At 30.6% G+C, this 13,879-nt stretch overlaps 1 protein-coding gene across 3 annotated transcripts in view; it reads right to left on the reverse strand.

The window, feature by feature from the left end:
* LOC124537378 (G-protein coupled receptor dmsr-1-like) overlaps positions 1 to 10,528 on the reverse strand; it is a 60,198-nt gene extending 49,670 nt beyond the window's left edge. The window contains exon 1 of one of the 3 annotated variants that reach the window (XM_047114206.1): positions 10,356 to 10,528. The gene's annotated coding sequence lies outside the window, so the exon portion shown is untranslated. Of the gene's footprint in view, positions 1 to 10,076; positions 10,161 to 10,203; positions 10,223 to 10,355 lie in introns of those variants that run through there. The other 2 variants (XM_047114209.1, XM_047114207.1) reach the window with 2 other exon arrangements.
* Positions 10,529 to 13,879: the final 3,351 nt, after the last annotated feature.

The raw sequence follows: 13,879 nt of genomic DNA on the forward strand, positions 1-13,879 counted from the left end.
TTGATTACAGATACAGATCTTGAAAACCATCTACTACAAAAAGTTGAAACAGAGTTTAGTAATGCAATGGCACAGTTTAATGACACAAACCCAGAGACAAGACCATATATATATACCTAAACAAAAATCATCACGAAAACTTTCTCAAATTGTTTATTACCTGAATAACACAATAGTACCGAAATATTTAAATCATGACCAACATTTCAACACAGTCCATACAATAATTTATTTAGCAGCGTACACAGCAGCTCTGTGTAATGGCACTAGATTTCATGCAGCAGAAAATGCGGTAAGAAATAGTCGTAATAAGAAACCTACATGGCAAAGGAGAATTGAGAATAAAATAGAAAAATATAGACTAGAAATAGGTAGGCTAACACAATACATAGCAGGAAATAGAAGTCACAAAATAATAAAAACTGTTGATGAAATAAAAATTAAACACAAAACTCATTCACAGCATGAAGAACCCAATACAGAGCCCCAACATTTTCTTGATACACTGAAACAGAAGTTAAACGCAGCTTCACATAGATTAAAAAGATATTTAAATTGCACTAAACGTAAACAACAGAATCATACTTTTATAAATAACGAAAAACAGTTTTACAGAACCATGAATACTAATCATAAAGACAATACTATTCAGAACTCCAACACTCCAACACCTCAAGGCCTTCAGCAATTTTGGGCAAGTATTTGGGAAAACCCAGTACAACATAACTCTAATGCTGAGTGGCTCCTAAAATCAACAAACACAGGACATATTATCGCTATGGATTTTGAAAATATTCCCATAGATACCTTCACTCAAATTATAAAACGCACACACAATTGGAAAGCACCTGGGACTGATAACATCCACAATTATTGGTACAAAAAACTCACATGTGTACATCCATTCATTCACAGCCACATAAACCAATTTATTCATGCACCACACACTATGCCTTCATTCATATCTCATGGAATTACTTACATGGTCTCGAAAGGTTCAGATCCCAAAAATCCAGCTAATTACAGACCTATTACATGTCTTCAAACTATATACAAAATAATAACAGGATGTATCAGTCACTTAATTTATTCACACATAGATCAACATAACATACTAGTAGAGCAACAAAAAGGATGCAGGAAAAATAGTCAAGGATGTAAGGAACAGTTAACAATAGACGCAATAGTAATGAAACAAGCACACACAAAGAAAATAAACATTCACACTATGTACATAGATTACAAAAAAGCTTTCGATTCAGTCCCTCACAGTTGGTTACTTTACATTCTGCAACACTACAAAATTCACCCTAATTTAATAACGTTTTTACATGCTACCATGCTTCAATGGCAGACTAAGCTAAAATTAATACAAAATAATACATCACTTACTACTGAAACAATTAAAATCCAACGAGGTATCTTCCAGGGAGACTCGCTCAGTCCATTATGGTTTTGTATTGCGCTAAACCCTTTGTCAGAGTTACTTAATAAAACTGAAATGGGAATACAAATGAAACATAATGACTCATATCATACCCTTTCACATTTACTTTATATGGACGATATAAAAATCTATGCAAAAAACAATGCCGAACTTACAAAACTAGCTGACATCACACAATCATTCTCGACAGACATCCAAATGCAGTTTGGGGTAGACAAATGCAAAATACACTCAATTATTAAGGGAAAATCACAAAGAAATACTTACATACTTGATAATGGTGAGCAAATAGAATACATGGATGAACACAGCACTTATAAATATTTAGGATTTCACCAGTCAAAACAAATAGAGCAGAAACAAACTAAGTTAGATTTGATCAAGGCGTTTAAAATTCGACTGAACCAGATTTTAAGGACGCAACTCAACTCTCGTAATACTGTGAAAGCTATTAACACCTACGCAATCCCGGTCCTCACATACTCCTTTGGGATCATAAGCTGGTCTCAAACGGATCTACTAAAACTACATCGTATGATAAGCACACATATGTCTCACCATAGAAAACGTCATCCCAGGTCATGCGTACAACGCTTAACATTACCTCGTCAGGACGGAGGACAAGGGTTAATTGATATTAAAAATTTACATAACACTTTAACAGACAAACTACGCACCTATTTCTATTCTAAGGCTGATCACTCACAACTTCACAAGCACGCAATCGAAATAGACAAAAAATTAACGCCTCTTAATCTAAGCAATAGAAGTATTCAACCAAAGTTAATTAATAGACAACAAAAAATTGATTTGTGGTCTCAAAAGTCTCTACACGGAAGGCATCTAGCCGATCTTGGCCAGTCACACGTCGACAAAGATGCGTCGAACGAATGGCTACGGAGAGGAGAGCTCTTTCCAGAAACAGAGGCTTTTATGATCGCCATTCAGGATCAAGTAATAGATACTCGAAATTACCAAAAGCACATCATCCGCTTACCGAACTTACCAACTGAATTATGCAGACGATGCCATAGTAGTTCTGAAACCATTCAACACATCACCGGGGCTTGCAAATCCATAGTCCAAACTGACTACAAACATAGACACGACCAAGTAGCAGCAATCATCCACCAGAACCTAGCTCATGCTCATTCATTAATAACTAAAAAGGTTGCCTACTACAAATATACACCTGACACCGTATTAGAAAACAGCACATTTAAAATATATTGGGATAGAACTATAATTACAGATAAGACAATACATTATAACAGACCGGACATTACAGTAATAGATAAAAATAAAAATATAGTAATTATTATAGACATAGCAGTATGCAACACACACAATCTCCTTAATACATACACTGAAAAGATAACAAAATACTTAGAACTGGCTAATGAGATTAAAAGGCAATGGCAAGTAGATAACATAAAAATCTTGCCCATTGTAATATCTACAACGGGCGTTGTCCCGAAAACTCTATCGAATAACCTAAATGCCCTGCAAATGCCCTCATCCACCATCAGACTCATTCAGAAAGCAGTTATCCTCAACACTTGCCGTCTCACTCGTAAGTTCTTAGCATTATCAGATCCTTAATTTAAAGGCCGATACACTTGGCTTAGGCTCGTGTATCAGTTCCACTACCCCTCTAAAAGGGAGAAAAAACAGAAGAGAAACATAAATAATAATAATATGACAAAAGTGACTAAATATTATTCGTTAAAAAGTTATATATTTGTATTTTTAAATATGATTAACGCTATATTAGTTAACAACACGACTTATTAAAAAAAAGATACGATATATAATATGCATTTCTTTTAATCCGGATAAATTACCATATAAGTTAATCACGTGAATGAAAACATAAACAAAATTTTGAATTAGCTTTTATATCGATAGTTGTCTAAGTTACCTTGATAATAATTATCACGAGTTATTTTTAAAGTGCAATTTAAATAAATCACATACAAACCTGATACGATATGAAACACGTGTGTCGTTTGGATCATATTTAATTACATTCTCATGTAAAACATTTGACCTTATGATAAATACGGTCCAGAACGAGGTAAATAAAGTTTGTGTGCTTATGCGATATAGAAAACACTTTATAATGTTGATTCATCATTATAATGCTAAGGTACATGACGCGTTACAACATTATTTTGTTCTTGATGAATTATAACAAAACGGATAAAGGTAAATGAACTTTTGTTTTAACTTCCTCGTTGTTATATAACGTTGAATACCAATGATATTTTTTTTAAGTAATAGACTAAGCAATCATACCACCATACCGTTCAGAATTCGCGTATAATTGAGGAAAATATTTGTAGTTAATGTCACGAAAACTTCTCTAATACGAATTGGGTCATACAAGTGTATCATTTGTTTTTCCACTGACAAATGCAGGTTTCCTCAGACTATTTCCTTAATTGATTAATTAAACTCGCAATCATCTGTTAAGAATCTTTACCATTACCACTATTCCTATCGAGCGTATAAGCAAAAATAAAACAAAATAGAATTAATCTGCTTTCGAGTGAAAAATTTCAAATACGATTATTCGACAATATTCCTGCAATTCATTCGTCCTTAATAATGGAATATTACCAAAACAACAATATTATTACGTAGTGGGGTTATTCATATGGAATTTCACATGAGAAATCGTATAAAACAATCGAAAGGAAACCACACATATTAGTGAGTTTATTATTTCACGTTAATTCACACATCGGTGAATAATATTCGATTCTGAAAGTCATTTTGAAATTTCGTATTTCACATCATATTACACGTCAGAACCGATCTATTATTAATACGGGTTTCTAAAATTATTGAAGTTAATGAATTTGTATTTGAAATTGATATGGTTTTTTTATATTTATTTCAATTATCAACAATAGAACACTTGATACACTACGAACACCTCTTACACCGTCTTCGTCTTCTCTAGCAGTCAAACCCCTTCGGCCTGTGATTACACCGGCTCACTCAACATTTGAACGTAGCAATTCATGATATTGCTATTTTTCAGTACCTATTATTATTATTATTTGGTACGTATTTTTTAAAAAGCCACCTGAGTATGTAATAATCACTCGTCATATATTTTACCGCGAAACAGCAATACTTAATTTTTTTTTTGTTTACTACAGGCACAAGGGACATAACATTTCATGATAGCAATAATTAATGTCTTACAAATTCGATATCTATGAGCAGTGGACACAACTAACGATCCGGTACCGAATTTTCCAGTATTACCTTTACGAAAAAAAAGAAATACCCGACCAGACGGGTCTGTACAAACTTCTACCATCCATAGTTTGATAAGTTATTAAGATCAACTTTCTCAAGTGTTGTGTGTTAGTAAATAAATAACGGTTGTAACAACTCAATATATATTCAACACGATGCTCGTAACATTTTAATGTAAACATCAATGCATATGTGAAAATGTAAATCTGCACGACTCGCAGGAGTTAAGGCCGTGACATAGAGTACGTATGTATTTTAACACAAAATTATAATAATGTATCTTGCGCTTAACGTTTTAGTCTTTAAAACGACGCGATTTAAATTTCGAACTTTTCAGTGCTGCGTCAAAAGATTTAGCGAATTATTGCCAGTTAAAATAAAATTAAAACTATGACTGAATAACGAATTCATACATAAAAACATAATTAAAGACGTCTGCAAACCACGTTAAAAGTAAAATTTCTTCATTTTGTGATCAGTTATTTAAATGCTCCTGTTTGTAATAGCCTCGTAATTCTTAATCTTAGTAATTAATTGCCGCCTTAATAGGGATTTATTATAGTGCCTTGTTAAAATGGTAAGTTTTCCTGTAGAGCAAATTGTATTTCGAAGTCACTCAAGAGCTAAGGAAATTACAAAAAATGTAGTAAGAAGTAAAACATTTTAGTGATCAAATAATTGACTACTTCTATCATCATATTTAAATGACAATATAAAATGATAATATTACAATAAACTAACATACAAATTTTATTATTTAATGTGTAATTAGTATCGCTTACAAATGAAGAGCTAGCTTGATACTTAAGTGTTAAAAAAATTGTTAAATCCTTCAATGGTTAGACATCACCTTCAAAGAGTTTTAATATACGAAAAGTTAGTACAAAATCCAATAGAATTTTCATTTAAAGTAAATTTAGAACTAAGTAAATCATTTAGAAAACATCCCCCAACCGTCTTAACATTTTATCGAAAGGACTTTGTTTTCTCCTTATAAGTTATTTAGAATATACGTTTTTTTATTATGTAATGTTTTGACTAGGTAAGGGATTTGTGTAATAAATAAACATTATGAATGTATATGTATCTTAAAAAATTATTTGAAAAAAGTGTAAAATGTCAAAAGTACTAACACAAATCATCAGGCCAAGAATTGAAACGAATTTAATTAGTAATTTTTTTTGGAAGTTATATTATTTTCACAATTCATACTGTATTGACGGGAACACTTTTTAGACCATTGTGCCTTTTTGCGTTTCTATGACATCAACACATTTTTGAATTTGGTTTGATCTATATTACATCAAGGACAACCTTGAGGCCTTAATAAAGTAAAATTTAGATATGTTCCGCTTCAGTATAATCAGTGAAAATACATGAAAAGCCTCCCTACCTCCAATAAGCTACAATAAAATGCGACTGTTAACAATCAATGAAGTAGTCAACTTTAAACGCAATTATATTCGACATTGTATATTAAACACACTGACGCAAATATAACATATTTTAATTTCGCGGTTTGTTAATATATAACGTATGCTTGTTTGCCTACAAACCTTCAAAGACATTTCGCAGTATAATAATGAAGGAGCTTTTAGTTACATGTGAGAAAAGATTTCTAGGAATTTTATTGTAAGTAGCGAAATAAGAATACGTACCATTTTATATGCTCTTTAATGTTTATTTAACAAAACACAATTGCATAAACGAACCTTTCTAAATATAAACTTAAGTTCATATTTTCCACATAAAGTAAAAATGTAATGAGATACCGGGCGCATTAACTTACTAGTTAAATCAAACTTAAATCAAACTCAAGGGAAAAATCTTCATCAAATACTTTTGATGAAGATTTTTCCCTTGAATTTGATTAACACGCTATTAGACATCAAATTATTACTTAACTAATTCAAAAATAAATATATATATAAATAATCTTGTGCTATCTTATTAAAGGCCTCACGTACTTCCTGATAAAACGTATAATTAATTATCCAGAACCTATTTTCGTCATTTAAATGTCAAAGCTCTCTAAGTCCATTTAAATGCGCTTATCTTAGAATGCAATGCTAATAACTGCTCGGAAATCACCCTGCGACGCTTTGGTATGCATTTTTTACATAGTTTTTATTATACTCTACAATAGCCATACTTTACGTCAATTACCTGCTTAACAATTATAATATACAGGGTTATTGGTAATTGGACGTTCATCCGCCAGGAGGTGATAGGGGTGACTATTCGCAATATTTTGAACCTCCATATGCATGATCCAAAAGTGAACCAGTTTTGAGTTTCAATAGCCCTGTATATCACGCAGGTATAAAAATTATAACCGAATCGTAATATGTAAAATCTAGCAGCCTGTATATGTTCCAATACTCTCATCACTGGGAACAAGCCTCTCTGATTGAGGTGAAAGTTTGAAGGGCTTCTTTCCTTCCTTCCTACCCGTTTATGAATTTCAAATTTTCACTACCGAAAAAGAGATCGAGTTGGTCATGCTAAATGCAATCGTCGGGAAGTATTCACGTGTACCTCTTGCTCATATGCTTTACAACGTAGTAATAACATAGTAATATTAATCACCCAAATTATTATCAATATTATTGTTTATGCATCCTCTTAATTAATCTTACAACAATAACACACGAATTATATCCTAACAGTTATATTACAACGTACAATAACAATTTGTTTAGAAATAAGTAGTACCTATCGATAATTTTAAGTATTATATAAAGTATAGTATCAAATCATCATTGAACTAATAACAATGAAGAAATAATCGAACGGAACGCTATTATTATTTACGATTACGGACAAAATTAACGATAAAATTAATTTATTAATTATGTAATTTGTTAGAAATTATTTACTTGGATATACGACCTTCTCATTATTTTTGTATCCCCTAAAATGTAATTATTTGATTGCAAGCACAATGAACATATCATCTTAACTCCCAGGTTTTTGTTTGTTATAGAGGGTAAATGGGCAGGAGACTTATCTGTTGGAAAATGATTACCACCGCCCATGGACATCTGCAACACCGGGAGTTTGCAGGTGCATTGTCGGCCTTTAAGGATAGAGTACGTTCTTTTCTTAAAGTTTCCCAAGTCGTATCGGTTCGGAGAAACCTCCTGTGAAAGCTGGTTCCACAGGATAGAAACGGTTTGGAAATTATAGGAATAGTGAATATTGCTTACAGTGCCTACCATTTAATGTACCAAATTTTCTAGTACCTATACACTTATAGGCTAATAAAATTACTCGACAATGTTAATAAAAAACAATGAAATGATGACGATAAAGATAAATCAAATCATGCAAAATAAAAGAACTTTTATAATTATTATTCCAAAATATAAAATCGTTCCTATTTTTATCATTTGACTCATACAATTCAATAATAAAAAAAATCTCCAAAATAAAAATTATAAATGAAAAAAAATCATTGAAAGAATTCTTTATTCAAATTTACTTAAAGAAGCAATTCAAATTGTCAGTTTATAAAGATCTAATTTTCCATGCTCTTAGAAATCAATTAAATTACACGAGCATGTTCATTTAATAAAAATAAATTTCTTGTCTGAAAATCTACAAATTCTAATTCCACGTTATATTAATATACTAGCTTTATAGATAGGCTTTATAGACACAGAACGTGCCTTGGGAATTAAGCAATTACTTCCAAGCTTTTTATATGAAATAAAAAAAAACACAAACAATAATATTTATGAGTTTCGTCCTAGGTTTTTTACGTTTGAATATTTTTTTTAAACTAACAAATCCTCAACTCCGTACCTTCGGATTTATATTTTGATTGAGTTTACTTGTTTTTATGTGTTTGTCTGTCTTTATTTTGGTTTTATATTTTTTTCCGTATATAAATTGGCTGAGGTTTTATTTTTATATTTAAAAAGTAAGCTTAAATAATTCTCTTTGTGGATACAGATTCGAAGAAAAGAAACCATATAAGAAGCTAACAACTAAAGGCTTTATAGAGGAACATAATAATATATTTTCTTAATTAATAAGTTTATGCAATTGTATTCTTTACTGTTCAAGCAATTAAGTAATAAAAGTTACTTGAAAAAATCCCTTATTTAAAGGCTGTGCATAACATAATAAAATTTCCGTGAAAAAAATTATTAAACATTAAATATGAATATAAATGTTAAAATAAAATTGCTGAGCTTAGAGAGGTGAAATATTTGAAATAGTTTATTTTGAAAATTAGAAATTCATTAACAAAGATATTCGGTAAATTTAATTTAAGAAGAGAATCAGAGGATGGGTTAGTTTGTATGAATTATTCTGTACGAAGTGGGTACATCGTATCGGCTCCATTACAATATATATTTTTATGCATATATTTATTTATACACATCGATGCTACCGTTATATAAAATAAAACATTTTTTATTAAAGTTATTGATTTCGGGATATTTAACATGTTTATGTTTGGTAAATATCCCGCTATTAATAACATTAATAATAAAAATAACCATGTTAATTTAAAATCTTATATAAAACATTTTTTGTATCGAATAGTTATTTTCTTATAAATAAAGTAGCCTTGACGAGAAATAATTTATAATCTTATGTCATAAGACAATACGTTAGTCTTATTACACAATACAAGAGCATATATACGATAAAAAAAGGCATTTATTTCCTAGTCATTAGTCTCCATACATGACATAATTTTTAATAGAATATTATTAGCTTTATATTTTATTTAAGACAAAAAAATCTTCTCGAAACATTCTGAAGCGGTAAAATTACATTCCATTGAAAGCAACCAAGATTCTGTTTGAATACAGAATTCCAATTGATTTTGATTGAATAATATATATTAATTAACTAATAAGGTACAAAGAACTATGCTTGTAATTGATACACTACTATTTATATACGTGGGAGTTTCTGTTTATATCGAGGGTCATTATATCTAATTCAAGGATGTGTCGTAGGAACTGTTTACATTGTTAAGACACTTCGTAAAATTAATCGCGCCTAAATGCTATCTTTGTACTTTCTTTATCTATATTTTTACCTGAATACTGTCTTACATTGTAGTATACTTATAACTTGGTTTAGTTGAAAATTTTTAAAGTCCTAGACTGATGTTAAAGCTCATATAAAAAAATTAATAATCATAGTTATATATTTGAGTATTATACTTTTTCTGTTTATTCATGAAAGTTCGAATAGATATTATAATTTCTTAATACATCATTTATAATTTAATAATAATTTTGCATTTTTATTAAATATAATGATATTATACTTTTTATCTATTTTTGTCAATTCATTGCCGAATTTTTCACGAACAGACACGATTAATTACCATTCTGTTACTTGATAAGGAGCTGTGTATTCTGTCTGCAAATATCGCTATAAAAATAATAATTACGTTTAGGTACTTAACACGTTCACTTTCAAATTTAAATCTTACGATAAAAAGTATTACGCACTTTGAACCGAAAAACTAAATTTCTTTCGCACACCGTAACCGTTTACACGTACACATTATCAATGTTTATTAAACGTTACAAATGAACCGCCAAATTTTTAAATGTTTACGCAAAAGTATATGTTTGTTGAGAAGATAAAAGAGGTTACTTACGGATGTTCCTCCCACGGAAAAATTATTAGCACAGTTTTATAAAAGCAAACTTAACTTTTATATATTTGTTAAAGATATGATTGGATGTGTAAATAGAAAATATTTCATTTTTCACGATGTACGGTTTGTAAGAGCGGGGCGTCCGAGCCGAGCGACGTTTCTACACTGAGCCATTGCCGCCTGTTGCTTTATACACTCGAAGTAGAATTTATTTTATCACTTGTCCCATAAACGTTTATTTGAAAGAAGCTTATTGAAAACCTTTAGATTTAAGAAGTCGAGACACACGATAAATATTGAGCTAACAAAACCAGACGATATTTGATTATATTTAGATTGTAACGTGTAGTCTTATCGAAACGTACGAATCGCATAAAAATAACGAATTGTGGAATTACTTTTAAATCAATTAAAATAATTAAAACTCCAATGATACATTATGAATTTTATTTTGTAAACTGTGTGATTTAAAGATTAATGACAGATGTTTTTTATTTTCTGTTCGGATGTTTTTGACAGAGCGTCCGATTTCTGTTTTTGACAGTTGAAAATCTGTGTTTAGATTTTAAAGGTTCAAGGAGGTAGTCATTTTATTTTTATTTATCGAAGCACGCAATTTTAGATTGTTAATTAATAAGCATTATGACAATTTAACATTACATTATTTATATATATAATGTTTTTGAACAAGCCTAGTAATGTATTTTTTTTTTAATAATATGTGTCGAAGAAAATGTGATTAATCCAAATAATTGTATTAAAGATTGCGTGACATGTCCATGTATGTATATATTTCTAACTAGTGCATAAAACAAAGCCAAGCGTTAATGACAGCTTACGTTGGATAGATGAAGAAAATAGCAATAATTCAAGCACTATCAGGAACGGGGTAAAGATTTAATTATACGTTGTATAAATATGTGATATAATATTAGGTTGCGTCACTCACAAATTTAATAAGATCGAACGAAATCGACCAAACAACATGAAAATCTAATAAAACGAAGATTTCAACAAAATAATTTAATTACAATGCTTTAAAATAAATTAGTTATTTCTGGAACATTCCCTAAATGTTTCAGTTGTTTACGAATCATAACAAAAATAAAGTTTGAAAAGTGCCTTTTAATTTATGGCATGGTATAATAATAGATTTAAAAATGTACTTTATACCCTAATCATAAGTGTTATACATCACTAATCGTAGACGTAATTTTTTAATCGCTGTTAATTAGTACAGTGTTAGTACTTAGGTTCGTCGTAGTCTGTTGATCGTATACTACTAGATATAGATTATTTTGACAATGTCACGTACGAAAGATACACAAAAGAGATTGATTAATGCGAGCCAGTAGTGCCGCTCTGTGAGAATTTACTGCATGTCTCACGTGTAATTTTGGAAGCCGATTAAAGGTGATACGCTATTTTGATTCTTGTGTCCTTTAAATACTATCATTATGGTAAAGAATGTTGTATATTAGTTTTTGACATATCACGTTTCTTGAGAGAGATTCAACTTAATAAAAAAATTACGTTGTAAATTAGAATAAATTTCATGAAACACCCAATATGTTGGTTATCTTTGCCATCCTTGAATATTGTTATACTTACATTAAAATAAAAAACAAGACATACCAGTATATAATTATATATTAGATACCTATGTGTGTGGATTTAATTGTTGGATTTTTTTTATTAAAAAAAAACAAAAAGACAAAGACCTTATCTCCTTCTGAGGAGAAAGTTTGACGCTTATACCACTATACCGTTCAAATGCGGTTGCGGTGAATGTAGTAAATTTTCATAGATATATGCGGGTTTCCTCTCGAATTTCTAATTAGTTTGTATACACATCCGTTTTCCATAACAAAAACATCGCAAAAACAAATATATTTTCAGTAAATATAAAACTTCGATGAGTCAAGATGGCCCAGTGGTTAGAAAACGTGCATCTTAACCGATGATTGCGGGTTCAAACCCAGGCAAGCACCGCTGATTCATGTGCTTAATTTGTATTTATAATTCATCTCATGCTCAGCGGTGAAGGAAAACATCGTGAGGAAACCTGCATGTGACAAATTTTATTGAAATTCTGCCACATGTGTATTCCACCAACCCGCATTGGAACAGCGTGGTGGAATATGTTCCAAACATTCTCCTCAAAGGGAGAGAAGGCCTTTATCTTCTAACTATAAACAACTTTAAAAAATAAATTTTGTTTAATATTTATTTCACCGGTGGTAATACGTGTAGGCTTTACGTATTATTGTGTTAGTAGACTAAGTTCGCAAAGTTGGCGGCACATTGACGATGCAAAAATGTTAATATTTTTAGAGTAACAATGTTTATGAGTGATTATGGCCACTTACCATCAGGTGGCCTATTATACACGTCTGCGCTCCAAAGAAAAATTAAAAAAATAAAACGGGCCGAATAAAAACGATCTCGAACCACCTCATTGTAAAAATAATGTAGTAGCCTCTTATGATTTATTATTTTATATTATAGTTTTGATAAATACATCTTATACAAAGTTATACTACTATTTATCTTTATAAAGACGATGTAAAAGTATTTTAGATTCAGATTTTCGATTTTATTTCAACATCAGAACGCTAAGAACTTCATTATCAGATAAAATTGGATTGTGCATCTCTTCCTTTGCATTTGGAATTTTAATATTAAAGCTCTTTTAAGAGTTCTTAAATATTTTATCTTTTTTTTGCATGAAAATATAATTTGTTGAAGTACTGGCCAGCACTTTTTGTTTTCATCTTTTTTTCAAATCGTCAATGTATTTAAATAAAATATGTAACTGACACATACAAATAAACGATTAAACTCTGCATCCTTAACTAAATATAGAGTAATAAGCTTTATTAATCAAAACATTCTTAACTTTTCGATATTTATTAATCGCAAAACTAAAATAACTTTTGGTTTTTTATTATTAAAGCGAACATCTTGCCCACGGAAGGTTGAACTGATTTTGCGGAAACGAAAACCCAGTGGAATAGACATAAATATAGTCGTATGAAATAATTACTTTGAGTCAACTATAGCCTATAAATGTCTCAATGCTGGGCTATGATCTCGTCTGCCTTGAAGAAGATAATTTAGAGCTAATTACATTGCAATAATTACTGAATAATTCTATAGAACAATATTTTTAATATAAAATTAGTTATTTTTGATGTGAAACGGCTATTGGCGCGCCCTGGGGGTACCAATGAGTCGTAAGCCGTGACGTCCAACGGTATGACGTTTTATGATGCATTCAAGCTTTCTCACAGGCGCGCTGCCGCTCTGAGCTTGCTCTTATGTGCGTGGCGTATATGAAAATAATATAAATAGAATTAGTATATTTTTTTAATATGACGTCATATTTCTTTATTGCTTTATTCAAGAACAATGAATTTCGATGTTTCACATGTCATGTCTTGGTGGCGCATTGGTTACGTAAGGTTTGTTTAATATTTCCTACAGCACTATTGTCAATGGGCAGCTGACCGCTTACCATCAGG

Source organism: Vanessa cardui, chromosome 18, assembly GCF_905220365.1.
Source record: "Vanessa cardui chromosome 18, ilVanCard2.1, whole genome shotgun sequence".
NCBI classification, from domain to species: domain Eukaryota; kingdom Metazoa; phylum Arthropoda; class Insecta; order Lepidoptera; family Nymphalidae; genus Vanessa; species Vanessa cardui.